The sequence below is a fragment of the Sorex araneus genome, chromosome 10 (genome assembly GCF_027595985.1).
Source record: "Sorex araneus isolate mSorAra2 chromosome 10, mSorAra2.pri, whole genome shotgun sequence".
NCBI classification, from domain to species: Eukaryota; Metazoa; Chordata; class Mammalia; order Eulipotyphla; family Soricidae; genus Sorex; species Sorex araneus.
Genome location: NC_073311.1, coordinates 37,823,897 through 37,850,864, shown reverse-complemented (window position 1 = coordinate 37,850,864; position 26,968 = coordinate 37,823,897).

Here is a 26,968-nt window from a genome sequence, read left to right as displayed (position 1 = left end):
GCCTTGTGTGGAGATCTGAAGCTCCGCAGCAGATGCAGAAACTGAAACATCCCAAATGCAGAAGTTGAAATCCAGAAGTGAAACGGTGTTCAGGGGTGGGCCCTTCGTGTGTGCATTTGGCCATGAGAATGGATCCCTCAGGAGTAGGATTTGTGCTCTTAGGAAAGAGGCCCCAGAGAGCATCCTAGTCCCTTCCACCCTGCTAGGGTTCATGTGCTATGAGAAAGCGGTCTAGGTCTTCCCAAGAAAATGAGCCAGCACCATGATTTTGGACTTACTTGCTTCCAGAAATATAAGAAATCATTACCTTATATTTTTAAGCTTCACCGAAGCAAACAAACAAATAAAAAACCCGAAACTGGTGTTACTGTTGCAGCAGCTCATACTAAGACCTAAGAGTAATTTCCTAGCTGGTCTTCTGGGATATCCTCTGGCCTGCCTGCATAGTCTATTATCTACAAAGCATCCAATACAAGTTGCCTCAGGCCTAAATCTCATCTTAGTCCTCTGTCCAGTTGCTTGTACCTTGCAGAGGTGCAACCAGGTCCACAGGCCTTACATCTGGATGGGTTTTCTTCACAAGCTGTCAACCCAGTTAGACTCGAAACTTCCACAGAGTGATAAATCCACAGAGTGATAAATCCCATCCTAGTAGTGAAGAAGTGGAGCTTACAAGTGACAAAATCTACTTCCATGCACAATTAAAAAATGAATCATAACATATCCTATCTAAAGCACATAGCTATGAAAAAAGAAATCTATTCATAATAAAATATGTATTCCAGTGTAGAAACATCCAGACACAATAATATTAGAAAACACAAACATTTCCCTGAGTTTCAGCAGCACTGACTGGCAGACATGCTGCCCACTGAAGGCCTTTGTCAGTTCCCTTCCTGCTCTGACCTCAGCATCGCCTCATGCACCCCACTCCCACATGCCGGCCACCCTCCTGTCACACCAGGCATGACCCATTGTTGCCAGTGATCTTTGCAATTTCCTCATTCCTCAGGGAGCCATAGATCCACCTTCTACTCCTACAGCTATTTCACTCAGTTGTCCTTTCCTTAGTGAGGCATCTCTGACAGTACAGAGGTGAAGGGGTATGTCTTGCAGTGACTGGTCTGTTCAATCGCCAGTATAGTCCCTGAACACCACTGGGAGTGGCCCCTGAGGAGGGAGCCAGGAGTAAGGCCTGAGCACTGCTGGGTAAGGCCAACAGAAACTCCCCAAAATAAGTAAAATTAAAAGAGCATAACAAGCAACAGTTTCTCTGGGTAATATTCTGCTTGATTTTCTCCACATCACTCATCAACCTGCATATTAGATATCTTATTATAAGATTCTGTCTGGGTCTGCTTCATGAGGCCACAGATCTCTGCTCTACAATATCCTCGTCATATAAATGGTGCTATGGACAGAGACGTCTTCCATAATATTTTTTGAATGCATGAAAATAATGAACAAGGGGTATGTGTTGAATGAATAAATGGATAGATTGCTGCACATACCAAATAATCAAGACATTCTCTGGGAATCACATGTCCCCACTCCTTGGGCTTCTCTTGTGGGTGTCCACCCCACACTTCTCTCCCATATGCCTGGTGCTTTCCACTCCAATTTTCTCCAAAACCTAGTTTCATGCTGTAGCTTTCTCCAACGTCGGTGTCACACTTGGATTATGAATTTGACTCTCCAGGAAATGATCTCTTTGAGATAACTTCCTGGCAATCCTCTTCTTGTCTTCCTCTTTGCTCACCTTATTCTCCTTCTCTTCCATTCCCAAACATTCCATAGCTTTGTCCAGGAACACACTTCTCTAATATATTCATCAAGTGCCACCATCTTTCAAGGGTAAGTTCAGATGCTCCATCCTTCCTCAATGATGCCAAATCCCATATCTGGAGGTAATTTTTACCCCTTAAACTCTCAATGCCTTGTACCGCTTCCGCCCCCATCATAGCTGCTGTTGCTGTGCAGAAATCCTTGGGTCTACCTTATCCTCTATGCCAGAACTAAGGTGTTTAAGGGCAGGGAGTAAGTCTATCTTGGCTCTTACTCTTCCATGGTACATGGTAGATGGTTGATAAATATTAAATGAGATCCATTTATGTCAAGTTTCTGGCCTAGAGTGAATATTCAGTTGGTGTTGGCTGCTAAAACTTGCTCAATGTTTCTCAATCCTTTTACCACTGTGGCCCCCTTCTGACCTTGCTCCCTTCCTTAGACACTCCTGTCCTACTGGTTGATCCCCTAGAACCCCCCCACCCCCCACTTGAAATCTCCTGGGAGGTACACAGGGAACCAGAGGGACTCGGGTTGAGAAATGCTTCACTAGTTCATAGGCAAGGAAGCTAGCATCTATTTCCACCTAGGGCAGAAAGCCTTATAGGCTTTTTTCTGGCCATACCGTGTCAGATATTACATGGCACCTCTCAGTCTTAGGGTGCCCCTTCTTGAACTCTTAGAGCTGTTTCCTGGCTCACTTGGTTTCCTGGGGCTCTCTCACAGGCTCCTCAGCAGCAGATTCCCTCATGCTCCCTCTCTGGGCTCAAGGACCCCCAGGGTCTCGGTGCTCTGGGTGAGCAGGCCGCTGGCAGCCCACAGTCTTAGGGAGCTCTCGCTTATTAGGAGGGGAATATCCCTATGGACCCACAAATGTGAAGGCCATCATCTATACAGACACCAAGGACTCCGCAGGTCAAAGGCCAATTCTACATACATCCTCATTTCCCTAGACCCCCTATATACAAGTTGAAGTCCTTCCTCCCTCAATATTTCTGAAAAAACCTTGAATATTCCCCATCCAGTCACCAGAGACAACACTGATGACAGAAGCAACCTGTTAGGTTTCTCCTAGGTTGGCCTCTCTCTTTCTAGGAATTGCCCCCACCCACATGCTGCAGTCAGACTTCCTTTAGAAGCGAAAGCCTGACTCTTACTCTTCTTTCGAAGGCTCCACTGCCTGGAAGGCTCTGGGGCAACCTCTCTACCTGACAGAGACCTCAAGGCTATCAACACAGTAAGGACTCACCGGTGGCTGACACGGTTTTCATTGGTGATGTGTTCACTGTCACTGTCACTGTCATCCCGTTGCTCATTGATTTGCTCAAGTGGGCACCAGTAACATCTGCATTGTGAGACTTATTATTACTGCTTTTGGCATATCAAATATGTAACCAGTAACTTGGCAGGCTGTGCTGTGCAGGCGAGATACTCTCGGTAGCTTGCCGGGCTCTCCAAGAGGGGTGGAGAAATCAAACCCCGGCCGGCTGTGTACAAAGCAAACACCCTACCCGCTGTGCTACCGCTCCAGCCTGGGGATGTGTTCACCATAGTCTAATCTCTATTCGCCAAGCACATGGCTCAGTGTCACCTGTCATCTTCCTGTGCCTTAGGCAGGGCCGGGCTTGAGTTCTGGCTGGTGCAGTGTCAGGAGAATGGGCTCCACCTGCAGAGGGAGACATTAAAATCATCCCAGCAATGACTCTGTGTCTTTACCCATTTCCCCTCTAGTAGCCAATGACTCAGTGGCTCTGGGATGTGGTGTGGCTGTGACCTGAGACCCTGGATCACTGTGGGCCTACATTGCCTGACAGTGAAATCACTTCTGTCGACTGAAGTGGCTGAAATTCCAGGACTTGTGACATAAACTAGTCTTAGGCCACTCATCTATGAAAATGAATGTGTAGGTATAAAGTGCTGACTTAGCAAAAACAAATACTCTGGCATTGCCTTAGCCATTGAGAGGCAATTGGCGAAAAAAGTGACATAAGACACTGGAAAGAGGCAGGGAAAATGGTTTCATGGACTGGAGGACATGCCTTGCAGGCAAAGGTGCAGACACAATCCCTGGCACCATGTGGTCCCTTGAGGACCTCCCAATGTGGACTCTGAGCACTGAACTGGGAGTAACCTTTAAGCATGTTGGGTATGACCCCACAATAAAACAAAACCAAAAACTATAAAGGAAACCTGTTTTATAAAATGCGAAATGTACCAGAATCCATAAGTTACATTGAAGAGCAGGTCAGCAAAACCCTCTGTGACATTGACACTAAAGCTATCCTCAAAGATGAAACGCCACTGATCAAGCAAGTGGAAACAGATAAACAAATGGGACAATCTTAAATTAAGAAACTTCTGTACCTCTAAAGAAACAGTGACCAGAATACAAAGACAGTCTACAGAATGGGAAAGGATATTCACCCAATACCCATCTGATAAGGAGTACTATCAAGAATATATAAGGCCCTGGTTGAACTCTATAAGAAGAAAACATCCAATCCCATCAGAAAATGGGACAATGAAATGAACAGAAACTTTCTCAAAAAAGAAATCCGAATGGCCAAAAGGCACATGAGAAAATGCTCTTCAAAACTAATTACCAGGGAAATGCAGATCAAAACAACAATGAGATATCACCTCATACCACAGAGACTGGCCCACATCCAAAAAAACAAATGCAACCAGTGTTGGCGTGGATGTGGAGAAAAGGGGACTCTCCTTCACTGCTGGTGGGAATTCCGACTAGTTCAGCCCTTTTGGAAAACAATATGGACAGTTCTCAAAAAATCGGAAATTGAGCTCCCATTTGACCCAGTAATATCACTTCTGGGAATATATCCCAAAGATGCAAGGAAATACAGTAGAAATGACATCTGCACTTATATATTTATAGCAGCACTATTTACAATAGCCAGAATATGGAAAAAACTTGAGTGCCCCAGAACAGATGACTGGTTAAAGAAACTCTAGTACATCTACACAATGGAATACTCTGCAGCTGCTAGAAAAGATGAATGGATCAAAATGGAGAGTATCATGTTGAGTGAAATGAGTCAGAAAGAGAGGGACAGACATAGAAAAACTGCACTCATTTATGGAATATAAAATAGCATAATGGGAGACTAACACCCAAGGACAGTAGGGTTAAGGACCAGGAGGACTCCTCCACGACCTGGAAGCCAGCCTCACATGCTAGGGGGAAAGGCAGTTGAGATAGAGAAGGGACCACCAAGCAAAGGATGCTTGGAGGCCTCGCTTGGGATTGGAGATGTGTGCTGAGAGTAGACTATAGACTGAACATGATGCCCACATATTACCTGAATTGCAAACCATGACACGAGAAAGAGAGGGAGAGAGAGGGAGAGGGAGGGAGGGAGAGAGAGAGAGAGAGAGAGAGAGAGAGAGAGAGAGAGAGAGAGAGAGAGAGAGAGAGAGAGAGAGAGAGAGAGAGAGCAAAAGGGAATGTTCCTGTCACAGAGGCTGGTGTGTGTGGGGGAGGGGGACAGGGGGGGTTGGCGGGAGGGATACTGGGAACATTGGTGATGGAGAATGGGCACTGGTGGAGGGATGGGTATTTGATGAGTGCAGAGACCATGGACTGGAAGGAGTCTGGAAGCACAGTCTCAGGGATCATAAAAGCCCTCAGCTTCTAACCCCACAGAGTGCAATAGTTTGGCATGACAAAGGAACTTCTAAGTCAGATCCACAAACAGTGATCTGAGAATGTATGTGACTACACATCTGTGTCTATTCAGGTAGTTGCATGATGACTACTATTACTTCAGGAAACATCAGCATGAAAGCAAACTTTTGAAAAAAGTTTGAAAATGATATATAGAGATTTTTTAAAATATATATGTTTGGGTATAAATTTTTGTTCATGGAATTGTTGAGAAGCAGATTGGAGGCTCTCACGTTGTAAGGAATATACACTGTCAGAGGAAAATTCAGCCTAGGCTTTTAAAGGCCTCTGATAAGACCTTGAACTAAGCTTTGAGTTTTCGAACTTGCACAGGTGTCAAGAGCTGTGTGGCCCTCAAAGAGGACAGACTTCCCAATATCTACCACGTGGGCTCATAGGAGATCATCAAAGTTAAAGGCCAAGGAAGAAACTTTCATAGAACAAAGAGGAGACCCAAGAGATCAAAGCATTACTGTGGCTACTTAGCACAATCAAGACAATGAGATTTCCATCTCCTTCCATCTCCTCCATGGACAGTCACAATGAATGAAACAGACAAGACAGAGACTGTAGCATGTCCAGGATGCAAGCTAATCCAACAGCCCTGAACAAGAGGATGAGTTGGCCATTCATTGAATGGTCACAATTTCTGCTCCCCCACTCAGGTTCCCTGGTTCCAGACAGGTGAGCCACTGTTTACAGGTACTTTAAGGACAGTTAGCAGATATATCAGGAATTAACAGGTGCATTTAGAGCAAAAGCTGAGATAGTTGCATAGCCAATCAGCAGGCACCTTTAAAGGCACAGTAATTTTCTATTCTATCCTTTCTTGCTTGCTTTTTGGGTCACACCTGGTGATGCACAGGGGGGCTTTGCACTCAGAAATTACTCCTGACGGTGCTCAGGGGACCATATGGGATGCTGGGAATTGAACCCGGGTTGGCTGCGTGCAAGGCAAACGCCCTACCCACTGTGCTATCACTCTGGCCCCTCCTATTCTATCCTTGACTGGAGCGATAGCACAGCAGGTAGGGCATTCGCTTTGTACGGGGCCAATCGGAGTTCAATTCCCCCGCCCCTCTCGAAGAGCCCAGCAATCTTCCGAGAGTATTCCACCTGGCAAGCTACCTGTGGCGGATTTGATATGCAAAAACCAGTAACTACAAGTCTCACACTGGAGACATTACTGGTGCCTTCTCAAGCAAATCGATGAGCAATGGGATGACAGTGATACAGTGATACAGTGATCCTTGCCTGGATGCATGTTTGCTACCCTCATGTTTAAACTAGCTAGACTTATTTTACCCAGGGGACTGTCCCAACCTCGAGAGTCTTGTTAGGGGGACAATTTCCCACAGGCTATACAACTCCTCTCAGAGAGAAAAATCAGGGACCAGTAAGAAGTGTCCAGCCAAAGAAGTTGTTCCCTGGATGGGGTACACCAAAGCCTTCCCTTTGGGGCTTCCCCATTGCCAGGCTTGCTCCTCCCATTCTTCCTTTTCCACGGGCATGCTCAGCACTTCATTCCATCCTTGCCCGCCTTTTAGGCCGGTTATGAATGGGAGGAAGGCGGCTGTTCTTTCAGCTCAGATGTTATTCTGATGTAAAGGGATACATATCACCCAGAAATTCTGGTCTTTGTATAAGGGGTGTTAGTTTGTCTCCTTTGGGGAGGGAACAGGTGTGTTGTATGTGGGTTAGGAGTAGAGATTCTTTGATGACCAAAGGGAAGACTGTGGCTGAATCTGCTATGTGTTCAGCAAAACCATTTCCTTCTTTACCTGGAAACAAACTAGCATTTATTTCTTAACAACATTTAACTGTTCAGTGGCCATGGATCTGAGTTCCGGCATGTGGTTTAAGTGGAAGGTATGCACTGCTTCCAAATCCTACCTTAAAAACCTGACAGCTAATCCTCTTTTCACTTCCATACACCAGGCTAAAAGTATGAGTTTGGGGCTCCAGAAGATATGAAAGTTTCAAGATGAAAGAAGTTCGGGTCCCGAAATCTCCCAGCAAACACCTACAGCTGAGTTACAACTCAGGAGAAATAGTGGCCTGCTGGATTGAAATTGCAGGGTTTCCACTTAAAACATTAAAGATAGTTCAACGGGCTGGAAAAACACAGGCAGGAACCCCTATGCAATCTCTGATACTATGAGGTCCCCCAAGCATGTCTGGAAGCAATTCCCAGCATCAGGCCAACTGTGTTCCTTCCCACAACATTTAAGGTTTCTTTCTCTCGAAAAAGTTAGAGTTTTATCCTCATCCAACCTGCCTGCTAGATTTGTTTTCAGGCCTGAATGAGTTAATAGGAAAAATGCTGCCTGCTGTGTATTTTAATGGCAATGCTATCAATCATGGGCTGCTACTAATTGCTTGAGAACAGGTAGGAAGATGGCATGAATTCCGGCTTGGCCAAAAAGCAGCAGCAGTAGCAACAGAAGGGAGCACAAAGGAAGGATAGTATTCCTAGCTTTCATTTCAATGTTTCTGAGTCTTTCAGAGTCAGACCCTAATCCTGGGGCACACTCAAGTATTTACAATACCTTGTCTAATCCATTGCCCGAGACAGCCCTGAATTAATCCCTTTAGTACCGTGTAAGTTTGAAAGCCAAAAGACTGTTTGTTTTAGAATTCCTTAAACAAACCCAGAACAATCAGTGTTATGCAAATATCCAGGTAACCTTAAGACTTTGGCTACATGAACTCAAAGAAAGGTGGAGATTTTCAATACAATAGTCTGCCACTGAAGCAGAAAATGGAAATCCATTTCTGCCCCGGCCAAGGGCAGGGTTGAGGAACAGCTGGGCCTGACTCCTCCCCATTCTAGATTAAGCAGGAAAGAAGGAGGAAAAAGTGATGAAGCATGCCACACATTCTTTGATCACATTCTACAAGGAAACTCAACTATTGATACATTTTAACTTCTTTTCTGATACAATTTTTTTTTCAGGTAAAAACTTGTTATTTTATACCCGAATTTGTAGCTTTGTGAGATAGACAAATATTTCATTTCATACAGATTGACAAGTATCTAATAAGGGCTACTGAATCTTGGCTATTTTTTTTTTTAGTTTATTTGGTTCTGCAACATAGGATAATCATAGAGTATTAATTTGTAATATGTGATATGCTTACTAGTATTACCAGTGAGTAGGTAGTCTGGTGTTGGGGGGGCGTGGTTCCCTTGGCAATAAATTTGAGGAAGTAATAAAACCAAGATAGGATCTAAAAAGTAGTTACTCTGCAGATAGCCTATTGGCCAGCCCAAAGCTCAAGTTAGGCCCCCTGAGGAGAGAATAAAAATGTCCCTTGTAAGAATATGAAAGAAAACTAGATAAAGTTTAAAGTCTTTCCCTTTTGATTACTATCTATCTGATCAGAGAATTGCAGGCAATTTGGAGAAAAAACATATATAACCCCTTCCCAAAAGCCAAGAGGTGCCCTTTCTTCTCTGGCAAAGCTCACATTCTCTCTTGAATACATTTCACATTTAGTACTCTCTCTCTCTCTCTCTCTCTCTCTCTCTCTCTCTCTCCCCTTCCTTCCTTCCTTCCTTCCTTCCTTCCTTCCTTCCTTCCTTCCTTCCTTCCTTCCTTCCTTCCTTCCTTCCTTCCTTCCTTCCTTCCTTCCTTCTCTTCCTTCCCTTCCTTCTTTGTTTTCTTCTCTTCCTTTTTCTGGGGTGCTCTGCACTGAGAGGTCACTCCTTGAGGTGTTCAGGGGACTGCATGGGGTGCCAGGGTCAAGTGCGTGCAAGTTAAGTGCTCCACTCACTGTAAGATCTCTCCAGCTTCTTAGCAAAATTTCTTTACTATCTCCTCAAATGCTTTTCTGCTAGAAAAGGGAGTGGACGGATTTAACGTGGACTGACTTTCCTTTCCAGTCAAGAGCAGAACTGCTCCAGTCTGAAAGCCTATGGCTCCTGGAAGGCCTCTTGGTAGGGATCAGTTCCCCAGATGTACAGAACTGTGGGTCCCAGGTGCAGCTTGATGGCTTCCTTGTAGACCTGATGGGAGCTTATTGTCTACTACTGAACTGAGAAACAAGAACAGTAGTAAACTACCATGCTCTTACCAAAGACAGAGGATGAGGTGGAAAGAGACAGATTAGGAAAGGGGAGCGCTGAGAGAAAAGATCTGGATTAAATTCTACAGGTGATCTAAAATTATTTAAACAAACGAAGGTCAAGATGGTAGATTAAATGAGACTGGAGTGATAGTACAGTGGGTAGGGCGTTTGCCTTGCACGCCGCTAACCAGGGTTTGGTTCCCAGCTTCCCACATGGTCCCCTGAGCACCCCCAGGGGTAATTCCTGAGTGTAGATCCAGGAGTAACCCCTGTGCATCACCGGGGGTGACCCCCGCCTCCCAAAAAAGATGGTAGATTAAAACGTCAAACCCCAGGAAAGCGCAAGATGCTTGAAGTGTGCAAGGGCTTTTATGGGCCTCTGGGGACCTCTCCCAATCCACTCACTGTCAGCTCCCATTTCATTTACTTCTTATTCTCTCTCCAGCTAGGTAATGACCCATACTTTTTTTTTTTTTTTTTTTTTTTTTTTTTTTTTTGCTTTTTGGGTCACACCTGGCGATGCACAGGGGTTACTCCTGGCTCTGCACTCAGGAATTACCCCTGGCTGTGCTCAGGGGACCATATGGGATGCTGGGATTTGAACCCGGGTCGGCCGCGTGCAAGGCAAACGCCCTACCCGCTGTGCTATCTCTCCAGCCCCGTAATGACCCATACTTTAGATCACCAATTCTCTACCAGACTTCCCATTCCAATTCAATGATAAAAGTCACTCACTAGGCCTGCCGCCGAGATGTGATCCCGGGGGCCGCACGCATGCAGTCCCTCCAAAGCTGCATGACTCCAGAGGCCAGCTAAACTACTTTTGGTATGGGCAGCTTCTTGCAGAGTGTCTCCAGACTGAGAACTAAGCCGCGGCCCCATGCCTGCCCAGGAGGGGAAAGGTACTTCTCTCTCTTGCCTCTTCCTTGCTGGGGATGAAGGGTGTAGTGACTGCCATATTATGACGACCACAGATGGGAGTTACAAGCTTGCAATGATCCAATATCTAGAAGAAATCTCCCTGGATTTAGTTGCTAAAGTACAGAAATCAAAAACCGTAAGGCGCGACCTCTTATCTCTTCACAACAGGTCTGACTCTAGTGGGGTACTCCTAACAATAATAGTGAGGTTTTTTTTAAATATTGAATGTAACCAATGTAAAGAAAAAGTAAAGTGAAATTTATCAGTTACGGGGGTGGGGTGGGGGGGAAGGTGGGAGGCGGGATGGGAGATGTACTGGGTTTTTTTTTTTTTGGTGGTGTAATATGGGCACTGGTGAAGGGATGGTTGTTTCAGCATTGTATAACTGAGACTTAAACCTGAAAGCATTGTAATTCTCCACATGGTGATTCAATAAAATGAAATTTTTATTAAAAAGTCACTCACTAGTTGTATATTGTCTCTACTCTACTTAAAAAATTATTCAACTCTTTGCAACATTACTGAATGACAAAAGATTCAGATGTCAAGAACCCACTCCGACTAACCATTAAAAAAAATCCCAATACTGGGGGGTCAATGAGATACTTAAGTGTGTAGGGTGTTTGCCTTGCACACAGCCAACCCAGGTTTGATCCCTTGCACACCACATGATTCCCTTAGCCCATCAGGATCCCTGAATACAGAGCAGGAGTAAGCCTGAGCACCACTGAGTGTGCTCCCTCAACTATACATATATACATATATATATATATACACATATATACATGTTTTAAATAAAATAAGAAAATACCAATATTATAAAAATAGATGTTATACAAGTGTTAAACTCACATAGTCCAAACACCCCATAAATATTGAAAAACTTGACTTTTCTTATAGTCAGATAATGCAACATTAAAGTAACAAAGGAGGGCTGAAGTGAAAGTACAGTGGCTAGGGCACTTGTCTTGCAAGCAGCTGACCTGGATTTGATTTCTGGCATCCCATATAGTCCCCCAAGCCTATAGAGAGTGATCCCTGAGTGCAGAGCCAGTAGTAAGCCCCGGGTACCACTAGGTCGGCCCCCTAACAAAAACAAAAACTAAAAAGGAAACAGAAAAAGAGTATAGATGTTACCAGTACATTGAGAAGTTGGGGATATAGTGCCCAGAAACATCTGATATGTGTGTGATTGTGTTCATTTTCTAGCTTTATCTATGTATGTAATCATTTGTACATTCATATTCAGAAGGTTGGTTTCTCTAAAAGCGAACAGGTTTTCTCTGGGTTCTGTGACATTATTTCACTTGTTTGGAAACATTGTGAAATCACAAAACATGCAACCGGCAGAGCTGAGCTCAGTGACTTAATTCTAACCCTGTAGGACTAGGGAGTAAGCAAGCTGCGACATTTATCAAAAGTAGTGCTATATTTGAAAGGAGACCTTTCCCATTTTTTGAGACAAAAATAACCAATTCTTAGAAATTTTATTTATTTAGGTGGGTGTGGGGCTACTGCAGGCTGTGTGTTAGGAGGTTGCTTCTGATTCAGAGACCCTGCAATGCTGGGCATCCACCAGGCTGGCTGTACAGAAGGCAAGCTCTGGAACCCAGGGACCCCCCTCTCTCTGCCATCTTAATATAACCATTCATTAACAAAAATATGAGTGAAGTAAATGACAACTTCTCTCCCCTTTCCTTCCTTATTGTTGTGGCGGTATCCTGGGGTGGGATGGGGGCAAGGGTTGCCACGTGCAAGAATAGACAGACAGACACACACACGTTTTGGGGTGTCCCTGAGATCTCAAAAAAGCAGTGCCACGGGGGACCATATTTAGTTGTTGGGGGCAGGGACAGGAACTGCTTGCGGTAAATCAGCTTCTGTGCACTGTGTCATCTCTGCGAGACTCCCTCCCATCAACCCCCCTGCCCCCACCACCGCGGGGATCCGTGCGGACAGGCTTCCCTTTCCTCCGACCACTCCAACCAGAGCCATCACTGGGGTTCGTCCTCGGTTCTTCTGCGTAGGTGGCACAGGCCACACCACCCCCACCCCCCATCACCACACACCCACTTACTTACTCCTTGTGCAAACTGAACAAGAAAACCTGAACTAAGAGAAGAGCCAGGAACGCTTATAGAGTGTGTACGCATGCACTGTCTCGCACTGACATTTGCATGCAGCCTTCTTCACCCCTGGCCCTGACAGGAAGTGCAGTGAGTACCTTTGCACTCACGACAGGAAGTGACTTGCTTTATTGTTCCATGGCAGGCTTTACTCTGCCCAGCAACAGTGCCACCAATGAGAGGTCCCACCGCCCGCCAATGAGCCGCCGTCAACACCCTGAGACTTCTCCAAGGCACGTTCAGTACCTCCCCACCCCTCAACCCCGCCCCCACCCACCCCCCAGCTCTCTGCAGAACCTCCCTACGTTTGCCTTTCTAGAATGAACCCACCTTACTGGTAAAATAACTAGCTGTTTAGTTTTTAGATCAACATCGTGAAACCTAAGTTAAACACACAGTAACTTACATGTAAAGTTCTGTTTTAAGAAGGTAGCTAGCCAGGTTCTTTCCAGAACTTTGGTGCTCTTCCTTGTCAATAGCCGTCAGGGGCAGAACAGCAACCTAAGTCTTGTTGGTTATTTTGCTTGTTCTACTGCTGTTTTTAAAAAGACACAATCCCAACAGGATGCTTCCCTGCCGTGTTTTAGAACTACAAAATATTATGAACAATATTTTTGCATGAAATTTCAAAAATAGTCCCTTTCTCAATATATTCATGTTACATTTTGAACATTCTCCTTGTTGTCCTTAATGCTCTATATTTTAATCTCCTGGAATAAATTTGATATTCTAATGAATTATTGAATAAATGAATAAATAACATTACCCCCAAGATTAAAAAAAATCAAAAGATACTATCCCATATAGGAGTAAGCATTTGAGTTCAGACAAAGAGAAGGAAATCCTTTACTTTCTTTTTTAAATAGTGGACTCTCGAAACTGCTATCCATTTATTGATTCAAGAAGTATGTGTTGAGAATCTACTATGTTCCAGGCACAGCACTGGATGTAAAGCTACAACAGTGAACAAAACTGACACCACCCCTTGCTTGTCTTAATTTCCTAGGGCTCCCTTAGAAAAGTACCACAAACTGCAAGGCTTCTAACAACAGAAATGTATTATCTCACAATTCTGGAGACTGAGTCTTAAATCAAGGTGTCAGTAGGGTTCTCCCCTGCAATGTGGTTTGCCAGCAGCCTGGCTGTCTGTGGCTTGCAGCTGTGTTTCCTCCATCACTGCCTTAGTTGTTACACAGTGTTCTCCTCGTGTCTCTCTGAGACTCTTCTCTTCTTATAAAGACATCAATCTTATTGTATTAGGGACCCACCCTACTCCACTATGATCTCATCTTCACTAATTGTATTGGCAATGACCCTATTTCCAAATAAGTTCACATTCCCAGGTCCTGGGAAGTAGAAATTCAATATATTTCTTTTGAGGGCAGAGTGGAAGACAGTTTCACCCATTATATCGCCTTTCTTGAGCTTACAATTTAAGAATAAACCACATAAGATAGAAAGTATTTCCCCCGCATAAATGTTAAATATTAAATACGAAAACACTAAATAGGGAAACGAGTAGGGGCGACAGAAAGATGAAGATGTTAAAACAAGAGAAGTTTTGGTAGGGTTGAAGGGGGGATCATCAGTAAAGTTTCTCTAAGTGAAGGATATATAGAAGCTGAGGCACTCCTAGGCAGGGGCATTACATGGTGGGAGCCCTGACTGAGAAGAAATTTGGTAGGTCATATAGCGACCCTCCACCGCACCAGAAAAATGGAGCGCAGAGATAACTAAAAAGAGAGTCTTTCTTGTGTCTCTTCAGAATGATCCCAAAGAGTTGTGTGTGAGGGACAAGTTGAGTTTTTCCTGTTTCTAGAAAAGAATGAACGCCTTATAATCAGTTTCTCCTAACACTTGTGTGGTTGTTTTGTTAAGCCTTTTCGAAAACCATATTACACAAGCCATATTTCCTTTGCCATCTTCCCCCTTTGGGATCTAGCTGAAGCCACTGGGTGTTGTGTCTGACAAGGCGAGTGTTACAGAGTCACTTCCAGTCTGAAATGATTGAGGAAAACATGTCATATTCACAGGATTTCAGAAATCCGTTCAAGTATACAATTTCAGGCGGCTGCTGCTAGAAGCATTGTGAGTTTTCAACACAACACTGTTTAGTGAGAAAAACCCTGAAAGTATGCTTTGATACTTTCCACCCGCCCCCTAAGTCTCCAAGACCCAGCTTCTCCTAAGGGAGTTCGGACTTCCTGAAGCCTCAGACAAAGTGTGGAGTGTTCGCCCTTCAGCCGGATTCGGATTACCTCTGACAGCGAGTGGGTTACAGAACTGCATGGGGAGAAGGGGTGGGCCTGGTGCCCCTGAAAAGGCTGTGCTGTGACTGAGTATGGTGGGAAGTCACTCACCCTCTTTCAGGGATAAGATGTCCCATCCTTCACCAGATAGTGGCAGATCACATCTCAGCCCTCCAGTCTCACGCGCTGGCCTCCTTTTCCCTTACCATTCAAGGTCACCAGACCAACAGAGGTGACTCCACAGCCTCGCAGGAAGTTAACGCTGTGAGAATAAGGATGTGCCACCCTGTGCAGTCCCCAAGGGGCTGTCTTGTGTGGGGTCAGGGCTGCTTCCAGGTCAGCAACCAGGTCTGCCGCTGAGGGCCAGGTGGTGTTGGCCTTGGCCCTCGACCCCTCCTCCATCACATTTTCCAGGAAGGGGTGGGTAGGGACAGATATTTGTCAGCAATGAATGTGGATATTTTTGAGCCAGAGCCAAAGCATTGTGCATTTCGGGGTGGGGGGTGGGGGGGTCTGGCCAACTGCCGTCTCCAAGCAAGACAGGCACAACAAGGCTGCCAGCCCTGCCCAGGGCAGCTCTGTTTGAACTTTGCAGGGTAAGATGGGCAGGAACTGCCATGGGTGTGGGGAAGTGGGGGGAAAGCAAACCTTTATTGTTCCTTCCTTCAATTTTTAAGAAAATGAGGCCAAAGGCCCAAATGGTGGTGGGCTTGGTGAGGTGGAAGTGCTCTGTTTGTGATCAGTCTTGCCAGTCATTTCCAGTTACTGGAAATTCACAGAGTTCTTTCTGTTGTCCAGAACTTGAGTCTGGATCTTAGACGTGGCCTATGGGTATATCAGTAGTACTGGTGGTCCGGGGTGAAGGTACAGGGGTGAAGGTGACATGAGATCAACTCATCTTGAAAGCTGCCCCCACATAAGTTACTCTGTGCATGGCCAGGAGTGAGCCCTGAGCACAGAGTCAGGAGTAACCCCTGTGTAAGCAGGGTTGTCCCATCCCTCTGCCACCCACATAGCATCTAGCTTGCAACCAGGGGGCAGCCATCGGAGTTCCTAGTGATTGATAAAAATCCTTTCTGTGATGGTCATTTTGACTTCTTCCTCACTGAGACGTCACTGGTCTACAACTAAGCCAGGAGACAGAAGCAGGAAGAAGATGTCAGCACTCAAAACGGTGCTCTGGGAAGGGGCCCGCCAGCACAGAGCTCAGCTGTTGGAGCTGGGATCCTGTGAGCTCAGCCCCCTGCCCTGCTTGTGTCCATTTAGAAGTTCCAGTGCTGCGAACTGTTTCCCACCTGGTGTCAGTCGGGGGGAGGGGGGCGCGGCTGTCACCAGTAGGGCATCAGCCACATAACCAGCCATGCTTGGGGGACTAGAAACACTGCTGGTCACTGGGCCTGTGTGCCTGCCCGGAGAAGATGGATGGGGTGGAGTATGCCCCAAAGCAGATGCTCTGTCTCTGTACCACCAGGGCAAAGTCTGCAACGCCATCCTCGGAGTTCTCAGAAATGTCACCTCTGTTGGGTTTTCGGTAGAGCAAAGAAAATCCAGGAAGTTTCATTAAATTAAATTTTATATCAACAATGAGCACCTTGTCAGGGTGAACGGAGATGGCACACCCGCAGGGCTCAGGGCTCAGCCTGGCTCTGAACTCGAGTTATTCCTGCCAGTGATTGGTGGACCATGAGTGTTGTGCCAGGGGCATAACTGGGGTTGGCAGCATTCAAGGCAAGGCGTTACCTTTGTTCTTTCTCTGCATTTTGAGATGTACATGTCTTCTTTTTTGTTTGTTTTGAGCCACACCTGGCAATGCTCAGGGGTTACTCCTGCCTCTGCACCCAGGAATCACTCCTGGTGATGTGATGTTCAGGGAATCAGTTGGGATGCCAGAGATTGAACCCGGGTAGACCATCTACAAGGCAAGAGCTCTACTTGCTATATTATCTCTCCAACTCAGACAACGAACACACCCTAAGGTATCATTATAAGCCCCCAATTGCATGGAATACGCCTACCCTAGAAACTTATGTGTTTATCAGCTAAGATGAAGTTCAATATGTTCTCAGACCACTCTAACCCAGGACCAACATGCCTCCAGAAACTTCTGGTGCGGGGAAGTGAAAGGAAACCCTTTCTGTGAATGCTGACTTCTTTTTTTGTTTGTTTTTGGTGTGGTTTTGGTTTTTGAACCAGACCAGGTGGTCAGGGGTTACTCCGGCTGTGCACACTGTGCACTCAGGAATCACTCCTGGAAAATTTGGGGGAGCATATGGGATGCTGGGTTGGCTGTACTATTGCTCTGGCCTCAAAGGCTGCCGTCTTTATTTGAGAAGAAGCCCTGAAGCTTTTCTGGAGGCTGACGATCAGACTCCAGTCATGTTTGCTTAGGGGATAAACGGTAGGGAACCTGAATGGCCAGTTCTCACCAACCCCTTCACCTTCTTTACTAAGGTGGCAAGCTGATGCCCGGGAACAAAACACGAGCCCCCACCTTCCCACCCCAACAGAAGACCTGGGGAATAGCTATGCCCAGTGTTGACAGAAAGGGGTGCAGGCTAGCACAGGGCTTAGCTGGGTGAAACTGCAGGTACATCCAGGTCGTGAAACACTGGGGAAGGGATTCCCAGGGCGTGCCCAGTGTAAGCTTGTGCACAGATCATGTTCTCGGGGAGGCGGGTGAGAGAAGGGAGACCCAACGTTGCCCTTCCGGGTTCAGGGGGAGCTTAAACTTCTGGGCTCAGGAGGAGCAAGTTTGGGGGAGCTGGACTTCCCAGGGCCCGATAAGTGCTGTGGGGGGTTCCTGAGTTTGTTCCCTCTTAAGAGAAATTTTGCCTCTCCCCTCTGGAGGGTTGACCCTCCTTATTCTATATGAGATCTGGTGGAACTACATTTTTGGTGACAACTGCTCCTTCCTGCAGCGACTTGCTGATGGCAGTTTTACTATCCGACTGGTTCCAGCTTCCTTGAATCCAGGCTGCCAGCCTGGGTCCCCTGCCGAGGTCCCCAGATCTTCAAAAACCCAAGAGTTTCCGTGATTTGAACAAAATTGCAAAGACTGCCCCCTCGATGCTAGATTTGAGGATCAGGTGTTGCGTTCACATGTCCCTCCCCACCCTCTACCCCGTTTGTAGAGGTAGAGTGAACCCACAGGAGTCGCTCCCTGAGCCAGTTTGAGCTGTCGGGGTGACAGGGAGTTGGACTGTCATGAGGCTTACCAAGCCTGTACGCAGCGCATGTCTGGACAAGCCACAGCCCGAAGAAAGTGAGTGGTAAGAGCTGCCCCTGAGCGGTTGTGTTCTATGAACCACGTACCCTGTAAAGCATCATCCTTCAATGGGTTCATTGAATGCTGAGTCCTGGGCCTGTGCAAGTGAAAATGAGTTTGCCCCACACAGGGTGGAGGGGGAGGGTTGCTTACAGAGTGCTGAGTCCGGCAACCAGGCTTTATCCACCACCTCAAGGATGAAAGGATTCCCACTCCCCATCAGCAGGAATCCCAGGGACCGGAGAAGTGACAGTTACAATAGCAGAGACACAGGGAAGAGCATAAAAATCTGTACCCCTTTGTGAACAGTGTCACTGTCACTGTCATCCCGTTGCTCATTGATTTATTCGAGCGGGCACCAGTAACGTCTCTCATTGAGAGACTTATTGTTACTGTTTTTGGCATATCCAGTATGCACGGGTAGCTTGCCAGGCTCTGCCCTGTGGGCTCCATACTCTCGGTAGCTTGCCGGGCTCTCCGAGAGGGGCGGAGTAATCGAACACGGGTTGACCACGTGAAAGGTGAATGCCCAACCGCTGTGCTATAGCTCCAGCCCATGAACAGTGTCACCCTAGGAATATTCTTACCCTCTGTGCACCATCCCCCCTCACTCCTGTGGTTCATGACATTGGGGCGGTTGTCTGCTCTGTCAGTGTGGGCACCTTGCTCACGTATTAAGTGGACACAGGATTCTGGTGATGTCCCAAACCAGCACGTTTGCTTTGGGCATCAGGCAGAAATGTTCACAGGTGAAAAACCCCAAGTCCGAGTTATACGATGGATGTTTCCAGAGATGGACTCGAGAGAATCTCCCTGGCCCCGTCTGGAAAACATTCTGGTTTTCAGGGACACAGTAAAGACTTATCCCTGGTTTAAAGATCTGTTGGAAAAGTTGATAAAGGAATACAGTTAAATCACAGTAAGAGACATTTAGCAAAGTGTCTTTATTAGAAAAGAGATGAATCCCTCTGGGAGGATCTTTCAGCCCTTAAAACCAGGGTGGTTTCTAGACTGGGCCGGGGAGATTCTCTCAAGTCCATCTCTGGAAACATCAACCCTGGCAGTGCTTGAGGGACAAGATGAGGTGCTGGGGATTGAATCTGAGTCAGCCACGTGCAAGGCAAACTCCTTACCTATTGTCCTGTAGCTTTGGCCCCTGTAATTGTTAGCTCTCAAAACAACATTCCATCTGAGATTATGTTTCACTTTTTTTTTTTTTTTTGCTTTTTTGGGTCACACCCAGTGATGCTCAGGGGTTACTCCTGGCTCTGTACTCAGGAATCACTCCTGGCAGTGCTGGGGGACCATATGGGATGCTGGGAATTGAACTCGAGTTGGCCGTGTGCAAGGCAAATGCCCTACCTGCTGTGCTATCGCTCCAGCCCCTATGTTTCACTTTAAATCTATTCTTGAATGTGGTGTTCTCTCCTTTCCTTTTTTATTATCTGGGATCCAGGTTGTAAGAGGAGGGGGGGAGAGAGAGAGCGCATGCACGCATGTGTGTGCATATGTGTGCAAGCATGTGTGTGTGTGTGTGTGTGTGTGTGTGTGTGTGTATTTAATTGAACAATTTCAAGGAAGGGTTAAAGAGTCATGTGCAAATTAGCCTCTCTCCCTTGGTTGCATGTAAACCACAATGCTGAGGACAAGTGGGGTAATGAGGGGGTGACTGGTTGCAATATCTCTTCCCTGGGACACTTCAGGAAGGGTGAGGAGACTAATTGGCTGGTCTGGCAAACAGTTCTAGATGAGTACAAAAGGAGGAGCCAGCTGCTGGCAGGAAGTAAATGGAAATTCACCTTCATGCTGGCCCAGCAGCAGCGGATGCACAGATGGTGCAGCGCAGAATCCTTGGGGAGAGAGCAAAGGCCCTTCTCTAAATCATCTGCCAAGAGGGAAGCAAAGAGGATTTTGCCGTTTGCCTCTGGGGATCTGCCTTTGCTCTCATTTTAAGATCATCGAAGGAGTTGGCCCACGTGACAAACTTGTTAGTCTGAGCTTAGCAGCGGCGAGGAGTTCCAGACAGCAGAAATGGGGGTGAGCGAGGACAGGGTGGAAGCCAAGCAGGTAGGAATCATTACTTTAAGGTACTCGGTGGAATTAAACAGGTCAAGTACTATCAACATGTCGGGGGCACCTTTGATAGGCCACAGACCTCACCCCACTCCCTCAGGATGGCAGTCCCCACATTCCCAGGGGCAGCCCTGCTCATGATCCCCGGAGAACCGAGCCTCCCTTGTTACCTTCGCTCCACCCGCCCCAGGCCTCTCTTCTATCGAAGCAGGAAGCATTCCAGGGCCAGAAATTGCTGCCTGGCACCCTCATTTCTGCAAGGAGTTAGCAGGGTATATTTTCCTAAGCTCAGGTAGAGCAATTCTTAAACACATCAGCACCAAGAGAGAAAAACCTCCTGCATTCAGGTGAACTTGATAGGGTAGGAAGTAGAGAGGAAGGCAGTATAGATTAGTAAAATGAAATGAGGGATTCTTATAGTGACACATAATATCTATGCTTGCATACAGAGAGGAACGCAGGGTAGGATTACAAACGGAGATAAGTCCTCTAAATGACTTTTGAAATATGGAAAATTTGGCCTTTGAAAATAGCTCAAAGGGTTGGAGTACATACTTTGCACGCTGTATTATCCCCAGAGCAATGCCAGGGAGTTAGCCCTGAGCAACAAGCCTAGAGCAGACTTCAGTATTTCTGGACGTAGCCCCCAAACCGTATACACACATATATGGAAAATTAATTTTCTTGCAAAGTAAGAAGTCCTAAGGTAGGATAGGAGCGAAATTAGTTAAGTCAATGTGTTAACCAAGTTAAGAAAGATTTGGGATTTTATTGCTTCTTTTGTTTTATTGTTGTCTTGTTTTGTGTTGGGACCACACCCAGTGGTATTCAGGATTTACTCTTGGCTTTGCACTCAGGGATCACTACTGGCAGGCTTGGGAAACCATATGGGGTGCCAGGAATCAAACCCAGATTGGTCACATGGAAGGCAAGCGCCCTACCTGCTGTATTATCTCTCTGGCCCCAAGATTTAGGATTTTGACAGTGTCACTGCCGCTCAGTTAGCTCTGACCTTCTGGTCACCTCATCTCATGGCTCTAACCTTTGCCATCATGGCTATCAATCCACACAAACCCACAACATCCTCGAGAAACACACAGCCCTTTCCTTCATGTGCATGCATTTTATCAGAGACCAAAACTTTAGCCAGATGCACTCCCACTTACGGTACACATTAAGCCTCACAAGACAAAAGAATATGATGGTTCTGTAAGAAAGAACTCTTCAGTCCCAAGGCCTGTGTTTCATCTCGTTCTCTTGCTCTAATTGACTCATCCATCTCACCTCTCTGTCTGCAGAAAGGGGGAAAGAGAACAATATCTTTTTTTAAAAAATTTGATTGAATCACTGTGAGATAGTTACAAGCTTTCATGTTTGGGTTACAATCTCACAATGATCAAACACCCATCCCTCCACCAGTGCACATTCCCCACCACCAATATCCCAGGTATACCCCCCCTTTCCCACCCTCCCCTGCCTCCATGGCAGGCAATAGTCCCCATACTCTCTCTCTACTTTTGGGCATTATGGCTTGCAACACAGACACTGAGAGGTTATCATGTTTGGTCCATTATCTACTTTTGGCACGCATCTCCCATCCCAACTGGTTCCTCTAGCCATCATTTTCTTAGTGATCCCTTCTCTATTCCATCTGCCTTGTCCCCTTGAGAACAATATTCTTTCTTAAAAACATGGCCTGCAAATAGACTCATCGACTTATTTCCTCCCATCTCATTGGCCAAAATTTATTCACACAATCATACTTGGTCGGAAGAAAGGTTGTCAAATAGGGTCTGTAGTTGGGTCTAGCTGACACTGAAGAACAGCACTACTGAAAGAAAAGACAAATGAATGTGGGGAGGTAATTAACATCCTCTGCCACACTTGACCAACTATTCATATCATAATGTCTAGAAATATTTCACGTGATCAGGCTAAAATAACATACTACATGAAAAAGGGGACTACTGTAACTGACTTAGACCAGGGATTTTAAACTCACACTATTGACATTTTGGAGAGGATAATTTTTTTATCTAATTATGTAAAATAACATACTACAAGAAAAATGGAACCACCATAACTGGCTTAGAGCAGAGATTTTTAACCTCACATCATTGACATTTTGGAGAGGATAATTCTTTGTTGGAGGGTAGGCCGCCCTGGGCTCTCTGTTTTCTATGTCAGCAGACAATTCCTCCTTCTGTTGTGATATGCAAAAGCATCTGCAAGACACTTTCAGCCAAGAATCACCGGCCCAGATCAATCATGATCTTATGCTAGAGCCACAATAGACTGTCTCCTTTCTGCAAGGAGTTAGCAGGGTACATTTTCCTAACATCAGGTATAGCAGTTCTAAAACACATCCCCAAGAGAGTAAAGCATCACACACTCAGATATGATAGGAAGTAGACAGGAAGAGAGTATATATAAGTAAAATGAAATGAGGTATACTGGTTTTTTACGTCATAGTTGGGGAAGACAGATGTGAGATCCAAGGTCTTTTAACAAAAGTGATGAAGGAAATAGCAACCAACAACCAACCAAATAACACCCAATGGTGCCTACTATAGATAATCATATAACACATGTTAAGTAACATATTACTGAATGGAATTCCTGCTAGATTATATGCAAAGAAATACTCTGCTTAATTACTAAACATGTATCTTAAGAGCATACCTGGTGTCAAAGGTTGCAGGTAGTTTAGGCTCTGGAGAGAGTACTAAGGATGAAAGGGACAGAATCCTTGCCTTTATGAACCAGGCATTTGAGCACATGGCTACCTAGTAGATAGGATTTAACTCTGAAGACAAAAGAGTTAATAATGAAGCACAGGCACTGAAGTGAAACACAGGACAGCCACTTAGACACATGGCCCTGGGCAAATTACTTAAAACCCCCTAACTTTCATTTTTCTTATCGATTGAATAAAAATAATAATGCTCTCTCTTCCTCTTTGAGGGGTATTCTGAGAGTGGAATAAAATATGCTTCTTAACCCAGCTCCAAATACATGATTGTCTCTAAATAAGCATTAACTGTGTTACAGCAGAAGAACACTGGGCTGTGAGTCATACTTTCGTTAACAAAATTATGTGGACACGTTAATCCCAGTTTGAGATATATGTTGGGTATTCCGGAGATGCAAAAACTATAATTTAGCACTCTATTCATTTTTTTTATGGGGAGGGCCACACCCAGCAGTGATCAGGGCTTGTTCCTGGGTCTGTATTCAGAGATCACTCCTGGCAGACTATCTGGTGTACCAGCAACGAAGCCTGGTTGGCTGTGTGCAAGGCAAGCTCCACACCCACTGTCTTCTCTCTCTGGCTCCAATACTATTCTTTTTCTCTTTTTTAAAAAAATTTATTCTTTTATTGATTCGCCATATGGAAAGTTACAAAGCTTTCAGGTTTAAGTCTCAATACAATGCTCAAGCAACCATCCCTTCACCAGTGCACACATTCTACCACCAAGAATCACAGTATACCTCCCCCCACCCCCCCACCTCCTCAGCCCCCCACCCCGCCTGTGTAACTGATAAATTTCACTTTACTTTCACTTTACTTTGATTACATTCAATATTTCAACAAAACACTCACTACTATTGTTTGTAGTTTCTCCCCCCTAAAGTCAAACCTGCTGAAAAGGAAGCATTTGGTAATTTGTTTTCCATTGCTGAGAATGAAGAGATATGAGGTCGAGCGGCCGCATTAGTGCCCGCACGGTTTTGGATTTCTGTATTTTAGTAGTTTAGTAACTAAGTCAAGAGAAATTTCTGCCAGAAATTGCATCATTGCAAGCTTGTACCTCTCAGCTACTTTATATTCCACATATGAGTGCAATCTTTCTATGTCTGTCTCTTTCTTTCTGACTCATTTCACTCAGCATGATACTTTCCATGCTGATCCACTTATATGCAAATTTCATGACTTCATGTTTTCTGACAGCTACATCGTATTCCATTGTGTAGATGTACCAGAGTTTCTTTAACCAGTCATCTGTTTTGGGGCACTCTGTTTTTTCCAGATTGTGGCTATTGTAAACAGTGCTGCAATGAACATAGAAATGCAGATGTCATTTCTACTGTACCTTTTTGCCTCTCTGGGATATATTCCCAGGAGTGGTATTGCTGGGTCAAATGGAAGCTCAATTTCTAATTTTTTGAGAATCGTCCATATTGTTTTCCAAAAGGGCATTCCCACCAGAAGTGAAGGAGAGTCCCTTTCTCCCCACATCCACTCCAACATCGGTTGCTTTTGTGTTTTGGGATGTGGGCCAGTCTCTGTGGACCAACACTATTCTTAAGTTGTCTTCCAGGTTTAATATCTTGTGGGGTTGTACTGGGGAGGGTTAGGAGTCTGTGAGAAGATTAATATATCCTGTGTGTTGGTCCTAGGTCGTCTACTTTGTTTTTTTCTGACACATGGATTATTAAATAGGACATATTAGATGTTCAACAATCTATTGAATGATGGAATGAATATTAAGTTAGAATAAAAAAAGTAATTTATAAAAATATTTCATAGAATATAAAGTACTAAATAAATGCCAGTAAAGTCAGGCATATTGAGAATCTCTTGACATTAAACTAGGTTAAAATATTGTTTACATTATTTTTCCATAAAACCTATTCCCCAATGATGAAAAAGTAAACTTCAGACCAACTTGTATCCATAACGATCTTGCAGTGAGTGAGAATTAAATGAATGGAATGTCACCACATACTCATCTATGTTTTTAATTTATTGAGAGTTATCTTGCTAAGTTCATTGACTTCAGCTATAAAAAAAGGTCCAAATTTGCTTAGAAGTTGTTTTGACTTAAGAAGAGGAAATAGAGTAGTTGAGAATGATAGTCCAACACATTCTAAAAATTAATTTGCTACAAAACTAAATCCGTTCTTCTCATTTGCATGCAATTGTTTTAGTCTGACTTTTTTGCTTTAAATGAAATCAATATTTTTTTCATTTCCTTGGCTTTGAGATCTTCCAATGTAGCTTTATTTCATGTCAATTAGGGGCAAATGAAATACTTGAGAGGAAACAAAAAACCCAAATGAATGTCCTGTTGGGGGAAAGGGCTGCGAGAGGCCTTCAACCACATGCTTCACTACTCTCAATGATTTTATTTAAATTTGAAAATATTAAAAGAAAAGAAGAAGAGGAAATGGAAACATATCCCCTGCTCATGGATAGGGAGAATCAACATTGTCAAAATGGCAATACTCCCCAAAGCATTATACAGATTCAATGCGATCCTTATAAAGATACCCATGAAATTCTTCAAAGAAATGTATCAAGCTATCCTGAAATTCATATGGAACAACAAACATCCACGGATAGCTAAAACAATTCTCGGGAAAAAGATGATGGGAGGAATCAACTTCCCCAACTTCCAACTCTACTACAAAGTGGTAACAATTAAAACAGCATGGTACTGGAATAAAGGCAGAGCTGCAGACCAATGGAACAGGGTGGAATATCCCTACACACAACCCCAAATGTATGATCATCTAATCTTTGATAAAGGAGCAAGAAATGTGAAGTGGAGCAAGGAAAGCCTTTTTAACAAATGGTGCTGGCACAACTGGACGACCACATGCAAAAGAATGGGCTTAGCTCTCAACCTGACACCATGCACAAAAGTCAGATCAAAATGGATTAAAGACCTCAACATCAGACCACAATCCATAAGGTACATTGAAGACAAAGTCGGCAAAACCCTCCACGATACTGAAGCTAACGGTATCTTCAAAGATGACACACAACTGATCAACCAAATGGAAACAGAGATAAACAAATGGGACTATATTAAACTAAGAAGCTTCTGCACCACAAAAGATACAGTGACCAGAATACAAAGACAATCTACAGAAATGGGAAAGAATATTCACCCAATACCCATTTGATAAGGGGTTGATATCAAGGGTATATAAAGCACTAGTTGAACTCTACAAGAAGAAAACATCCAACCCTATCAGAAAATGGGGCGAAGAAATGAACAGAAACTTTTCCAAAGAAGAGATACGAATGGCCAAAAGGCACATGAAAAAATGCTCTGCATCACTAATCATCAGGGAGATGCAGATCAAAACAACTATGAGATACCACCTCACACCACAGAGAATGGCACACATTCAAAGAACAAAAGCAACCGCTGTTGGAGAGGATGTGGGGAGAAAGGGACCCTTCTATACTGTTGGTGGGAATGACGACTTGTTCAGCCCTTCTGGAAAACAATATGGACACTTCTCAAAAAATTAGAAATTGAGCTCCCATTCGGCCCAGCAATACCACTTCTGGGAATATATCCAGGAGAAGCAAAAAAATATAGTCGAAATGACATCTGCACTTATATGTTCATCTCAGCACTGTTTACAATAGCCAGAACCTGGAAAAAAACTGAGTGCCTGAGAACTGATGACTGGTTAAAGAAACTTTGGTACATCTATACAATGGAATACTATGCAGCTATTAGAAAAGATGAAGTCATGAATTTTGCATATAAGTGGATCAACATGGAAAGTATCATGCTAAATGAAATGAGTCAGAAAGAGAGAGACAGACATAGAAAGATTGCACTCATCTGTGGAATATAAAATAACAGAGTAGGAGAGTAACACCCAAGAATAATAGAAATAAGTACCAGGAGGTTGGCTCCATGGCTTGGAAGCTGGCCTCACATGCTGGGGAAAAAGGTAGTTCAGATAGAGAAGGGAACATCAAGTAAACTTTGGTTGGAGGACCCTCTGGGAGAAGAGATGCATGCTGAAAGTAGACTATAGATTG